This window comes from Oncorhynchus gorbuscha, linkage group LG10, assembly GCF_021184085.1.
Source record: "Oncorhynchus gorbuscha isolate QuinsamMale2020 ecotype Even-year linkage group LG10, OgorEven_v1.0, whole genome shotgun sequence".
Taxonomy (NCBI): domain Eukaryota; kingdom Metazoa; phylum Chordata; class Actinopteri; order Salmoniformes; family Salmonidae; genus Oncorhynchus; species Oncorhynchus gorbuscha.
The window spans coordinates 95,510,429-95,516,943 of NC_060182.1; positions in this window are offsets into that span (position 1 = coordinate 95,510,429).

Consider the following 6,515-nt stretch of genomic DNA (forward strand, 5'->3'; position numbering starts at 1 on the left):
CTCCTCCTTGCACAAAGGCGGAGGTAGCGGTCCTGCTGCTGGGTTGTTGCCCTCCTATGGCCTCCTCCACGTCTCCTGATGTACTGGCCTGTCTCCTGGTAGCGCCTCCATGCTCTGGACACTACGCTGAAAGACACAGCAAACCTTCTTGCCACAGCTCGCATTGATGTGCCATCCTGGATGAGCTGCACTTCCTGAGCCACTTGTGTGGGTTGTAGACTCATGCTACCACTGGAGTGAAAGCACCGCCAGCATTCAAAAGTGACCAAAACATCAGCCAGGAAGCATAGGAACAACATCCATTTTGCATCAATGACTACATGGGACCATAAGACTGATGTGAGCAAGCCAACTTGATAACTAGCTATTATCATTTGCCCAATAGTTAGCTATGTGGCTGCAAACGCCTACATCATATGTGGAGATCCTGCTAACATTTACCATCTACCGAGTTACCTATTATTTTGTCAGCTAGCCAACTAGGTTAATTTAGTGCGGTTTGCAGCTGCGTTAGTTGTCACAACTAGTTAGTTAACTCGTTAGTTGGTCTGACTAGTTAGTTAACTAGTCGGTTGTCCTAACTAGTTAATTAACTAGTCGGTTGTCCTAACTAGTTAGTTAACTAGTCGGTTGTCCTAAATAGTTAGTTAACTAGTTAGTTGTCCTAACCTGAAAGGTTAGCTAACGCTGTACCTTTCCTGGAGGTGGATATACTGCAAATCCCTTGGCCTCGATTATGTTTGAATGAAATTCGAGACAAAAAAATAAAAAATTAAGACTTTCCCATATCTTTTGAGAAATATGTCTGAAAACATCGTCAGCTAGCTAGTAAAAAAAAGTGGTATGAGCCAGAATGTAACGTTTACAGAGGTTCTAAACCCGGAGGTGGAACATCCGGGAACACTTGCAAAACAGACCAGGCCTTTGGTTTGAGAAGTGAACAATTATCTCTTTAATTTGTTAATTTTCTCAAAAATCGGAAGGCATAAACTAAATTCGAGCCAATGTCTTTATTATTAAGTAGTTGAATTTGGTATTGCTCCCAGACTCGTGAGAGTGACAAACTGAAACGTTTTAATTTACGTTAAAAAAACAACAACTTTATAATCGAAGGAGTGTCTTTGTAACGGCCGTTGGTGGAAGAAGGTGAGGACCAAAGCGTGGTACGCGTTCCTCATGTTTATTCCAAACTGAACACTAAAAATGCAAAACAACAAAGAGACAATCGAAACAGCTCCGTCAGGTGCAACACACACTAAACAGAAATTAACTACATTTAACATTACATTACATTTAAGTCATTTAGCAGACGCTCTTATCCAGAGCGACTTACAAATTGGTGCATTCACCTTATGACATCCAGTGGAACAGTCACTTTACAATAGTGCATCTAAAACTTAAGGGGGGGGGGGTGAAAGGGATTACTTATCCTATCCTAGGTATTCCTAGGTGGGAACAGGCTGCCTAAGTATGATTCTCAATCAGAGACAACGATAGACAGCTGCCTCTGATTGGGAACCATACCAGGCCAAACACAGAAATACAAAACGTAGAACAAAACATAGAATGCCCACCCCAACTCACACCCTGACCTTACCAAAATAGAGACATAAAAAAGGAACTAAGGTCCGGACATGACAGTATCCCCCCCCCCCCCCCCCCCCCCCCCCCCAAAGGTGCGGTGGCGGCTCTGGTGCGGGACGTAGACCCCACTCCACCTTAGTCATGGCCCACTTACGTGGCGCCTCTGGAGTGGTGACCCTCGCCGCCGACCCCGGACTGGGGACCCTTACAGCGAATAGGAGGGAGACTCTGGCGGCTCCGGACAGGTGGCCGGCTCTGGCGGCTCCGGACTGGAGAGAGAACCTGGAGGGAGCAGACGGAGAGACTGCCTGGTGCGTGGAGCTGCCACAGGACCCACCAGGCTGGGGAGACCTACAGGAGACCTGGTGCGTGGAGTAGGCACCGGATGGACCGGGCTGTGGGGGAGCACTGGAGATCTGGTGCATACCACTCCCACCTCTCCCTTAGGCTCAATGCCTACATTCCGGCACGGGCAGAGCGCAGGCATAGGACGCACTGCAACCTCCAAGCGCCCCGGAGACACAGTACGCAGCGCCGGCGCAGGATACCCTGGACCGAAACGGCGTACTGGAGACCAAACACCCTGAGCCGGCACAACACGCCCTGGCTGGATGCCCACTCACGCATGGCACTTGCCTATAGCGCTCCGGGCTATGAGCGCGTACTGGCGACACCGTGCGCTTTACTGCATAACACGGTGCTTCTTCCGGTAAGCACGGGGAGTTGGCTCTGGCCAATCTCCCCATGTGCCCCCCCAAACATTTTTTTGGGGGGGGACTGCCTCTTGTGCTTGTTGCGCTGCATTAACTCATATCGTCGCCGCTCAGCTTTCGCTGCCTCCAGTTCTTCTTTGGGGCGGCGATATTCCCCAGCCTGTGCTAATATTCCCCAGTCTGTGCACACATATACCTCATGCAATTTGGTTGTGGCTAGATAGATAGAGTAAAGCTAGGGGTAGGCAACTATACTCAACAAAAATAGAAATGCAACATGCAACAATTTCAAAGATTTTGCTGTGTTACAGTTAATATAAGATAATCAGTCAATTGAAATGAATGAATTAATTCTATGGATTTCACATGACTGGGCAGGATGCATAGGCTCAACCACTTGGGAGCCAGGCCCAGCCAATCAGAATGAGTTCCTGGGAAGCCAGGCCCAGCCAATCAGAATGAGTTCCTGGGAAGCCAGACCCAGCCAATCAGAATGAGTTCCTGGGAAGCCAGGCCCAGCCAATCAGAATGAGTTCCTGGGAAGCCAGGCCCAGCCAATCAGAATGAGTTCCTGGGAAGCCAGGCCCAGCCAATCAGAATGAGTTCCTGGGAAGCCAGGCCCAGCCAATCAGAATGAGTTCCTGGGAAGCCAGGCCCAGCCAATCAGAATGAGTTTTTCTCCACAAAAGGGCTTTATAGCAGACAGAAATACTCATTTTATTGTCCCTCCCGCAATTCCAAATTCTCTAATACGACATTGGAGATGGATTATGGTCGAGAAATTAACATTAAAGTCTCTGGCAACAGCTCAGGTGGACATTCCTCCAGTCAGCATGCCATTGCACGCTCCCTCAACTTGAGACATCTGTGGCATTGTGTTGTGTGACAACTGCACATTTTAAAATGGCCTTTTATTGTCCCCCAGCACAAGGTGCACCTGTGTAATGATCATGCTGTTTAATCCCACCTCTCTCTCTCTCTATCCTCTCACTTCTTTCTCTTTCATCCCACCTCTCTCTGTCTCTCTCTCACTCTGTCTCTCGTTCGCTCTCTATCACCTCTCTCTGTCTCTCTCTCTCTCTGTCTCTCTCTCACTCTGTCTCTCGTTCGCTCTCTATCACCTCTCTCTCTGCTGAAGTATGACCCACTTACAGCCCAGCTAATCTTCTTCCTATGTGTGTGAACTTGTGTGCAATTAAGTGGCAGGCAATAGTAGACACGCAGGCCTGCAAGGAGCAGAGAGTTGTCTATCCCTATGTTTAATCAGCTTCTTGATATACCACACCTGTCAGATGGATGGATTATCTTGACAAAGGATACAATTCTCACGAACAAGGATGTAAACAAAATTTGTGCACAACATTTGAGAGAAATTGTCACGCCTGTTCCCGCTTTCCCTCTCTGGAGCTCGAGGGCGCTTCATTACGCACACCTGTCACCATCATTACACGCATCAGCGCTCATTGGAATCACCTGCACTCCTTCGTGTTTAATTGCCTTCCCTATATCTGTCTGTTTCCTTTGTTTCATCCACGTGTCAGCATGATTGTCTTCCCCTGTCCAGATGCTGTTTGTATTCTGGTCCTGTCCGTGTTGCATTCAACTTTCACTCCCTGTATTTGCTTCTCGTCTCCAGCGTCTGTCCTTACAGAAATACGCTTTTTTGTGCGTATGGAACATTTCTTGGATCTTTTATTTCAAACTCAAGAAACATGGGACCAACACTTTTACATGTTGCGTTTATATGTTTGTTCAGTGTAGATCAGAGGGGAAAAGGAAGAGAGGCTCACCTTCCAACAGGTGGAGTTTTTTGTTGTTGTTTAGCCCAAGCAAGGAGTTTTTGTATGTAAGTCAATGAGAGTATCGAATCTGGTCAAAAACAACATTCATTGAATATTCAAAAAAGGATTACAATAATGAGATGTATCCACCAATCCAGAGAAAGGATAGGCGGGAGCTAGACAGCCCGCAGTGTAGCTTTGTGAACAATGACTCCCATTGTTAAGGAGGAGAGAAATATACAGTGTTCTTGAATATGGTGTAATTGCAGACCACAATTCTGGGAGTTTCTTGATGTGGGCGTTCCTTGACATCAGGAAACTCCTATTGGTCAATTCAGGTGTTACGATGGTTTCTCCGACACAGATGATTTGTTTATATAGCAGGTTATGATATTAACATGTCAGGGTTAAGTGAGTTAGCGTTGCAGGTTAGGAGAACGAGGTTAAGTTTAGGAAAACCTAAGGCTTAGCTACGATGCTACAGTTGTCAACAACAAAAAGCAAAAAAATAAATGAAAGCAAAAGAAAAGGCCACGGACCAATGGCAAGCATCACTGGGTGTACCTTGATATCAAGAAATGCTGATATCAGAAAACGCCCCTAATTGCGGGTCTGCAGGTACACCCTTCTCAATTTTTGTAACATAATTATAATAATTTGTGCACTGAAAATTGACCACAACTAAGTCCAAAAAGAGACTGTATGAAAATAAAATAAAGAAAAAATGTCATACTAGGGATGTGACAAATGGACAATTAAAAAATAAAATAAACGTTTAAACTGTCATTTTAAACTGCCAGCAACGGTTTGGGTCTCACAGCTGTAGCCACAGCTATTACCAGCGAATCAAATGGCTCCCCAGACTATTTGCATTGCCCCCCTCCCCCTCTTTTACGCTGCTGCTACTCTCTGTTTATTATCTATGCATAGTCACTTTAACTCTACCTACATGTACATACTACCTCGAGTAACCCCACACATTGACTCTGTACCAGTACCACCTGTATATAGCCTCGCAACTGTTATTTTACTGCTGCTCTTTAATAAATAAAAAATAATTAACACTTATTTTTCTTAAAACCGCATTGTTGGTTAAGGGCTTGTAAGTAAGCATGTCACTGTAAGGTTCTTGTACCTGTTGTTTTTCCGAAGAACCTTTAATCTACAAAATTGTGCAATGCTTGAAACTGTTGTTATATGGAGTGCCTTGTTATTCAGAAAACAGAATTATTGATTTATAGAAAACATTGATCAGTATGTTGTTACGTCATATTAATTGGACTTGCAATTGTTCCACCATGTCCTCTTATCTTCTCCAGCAGTTCTGTGACCTGGGGACTCATTTTGAAACGTTGCGTACGTACAAAATATACCCTAAAAAATGCGTGCGCCAGTTTTCAAGCCAAAGTTGTCATTTATAAACACTGAACTTGACGTGTGTGCTTAGCTTCCCGCAAACTTTAGACCGTGTGAACGTACCGTTTCTAATAGCATCGCAAGCAGGCAATAGAGTGGCGCAGTGGTCTAAGACACTCCATCTCAGTACAAGATGTGTCACTGCAGTACCGTGGTTGGAATCCAGGCTGCATCGCATCCGGCTGTGATTGGTAGTCCAGTAGGGCGGCGCACAATTGGCCCAGCGTTGTCTGGGGTCGGCCGTCTTTGTAAATAAAAATTTGTTCTTAACTGACTTGCCTAGTTAAACAAAGGTTAAACTTTTTTATTTTTAAATAGCCTACTATTTTCTGTAAATGGGAGATATGATGACATGCTTATTTATAACAAAAAAAACAGGTAAATAAAATAACAAGATGCAATCATTTGCCATTAGTGAGAAGAGCGAAGATTTATTTTCTTCTTCATCTTTGCACCCTAAAATAGTTAGAAAATATTTCCTATTTCAATACCATGATCATTGCTGAATAAATTCCTCACTTTTTCTGAGTGTGATCGTTTCACACTGGCAAAGTAGGCTATAGGCCTTAAACGTCTCTCATTTAATTGGACACACTTTACAGTAGTAAACAGCCTAGATGAACTAGAGAGAGACCACAGGTCCCAGAGTGAAGTGGCAAAAACCCCCACAAAAAAAAACATTTCTGGGGCCTGTAGTTTTTCCTGATCTGGTCACCTAACCAGGTAAAACTCCGGACCTTATACGGTATGACGTGATTCATCTGTTGTAAAAAGATGTAATATGGGCTATGATGAGACCCGAGTTTCTCTAGTCATATCATATGGTTTGAATAAAACTCCTGTAAAAACTCCCGGTCTTGGGGAGGATGAAAACCCTGTCAAACTGCAGCTAAGAACTATTTTTCCCCCTATAAACAGACACAGCGAAAGCAAACATATGATTGGACAATAAAAAGCTGAGCTTCCTGTATGCAGGTTTGAATCGTGTAGTCCTGCCCTATTCAACTGTAGGTCTCAATAA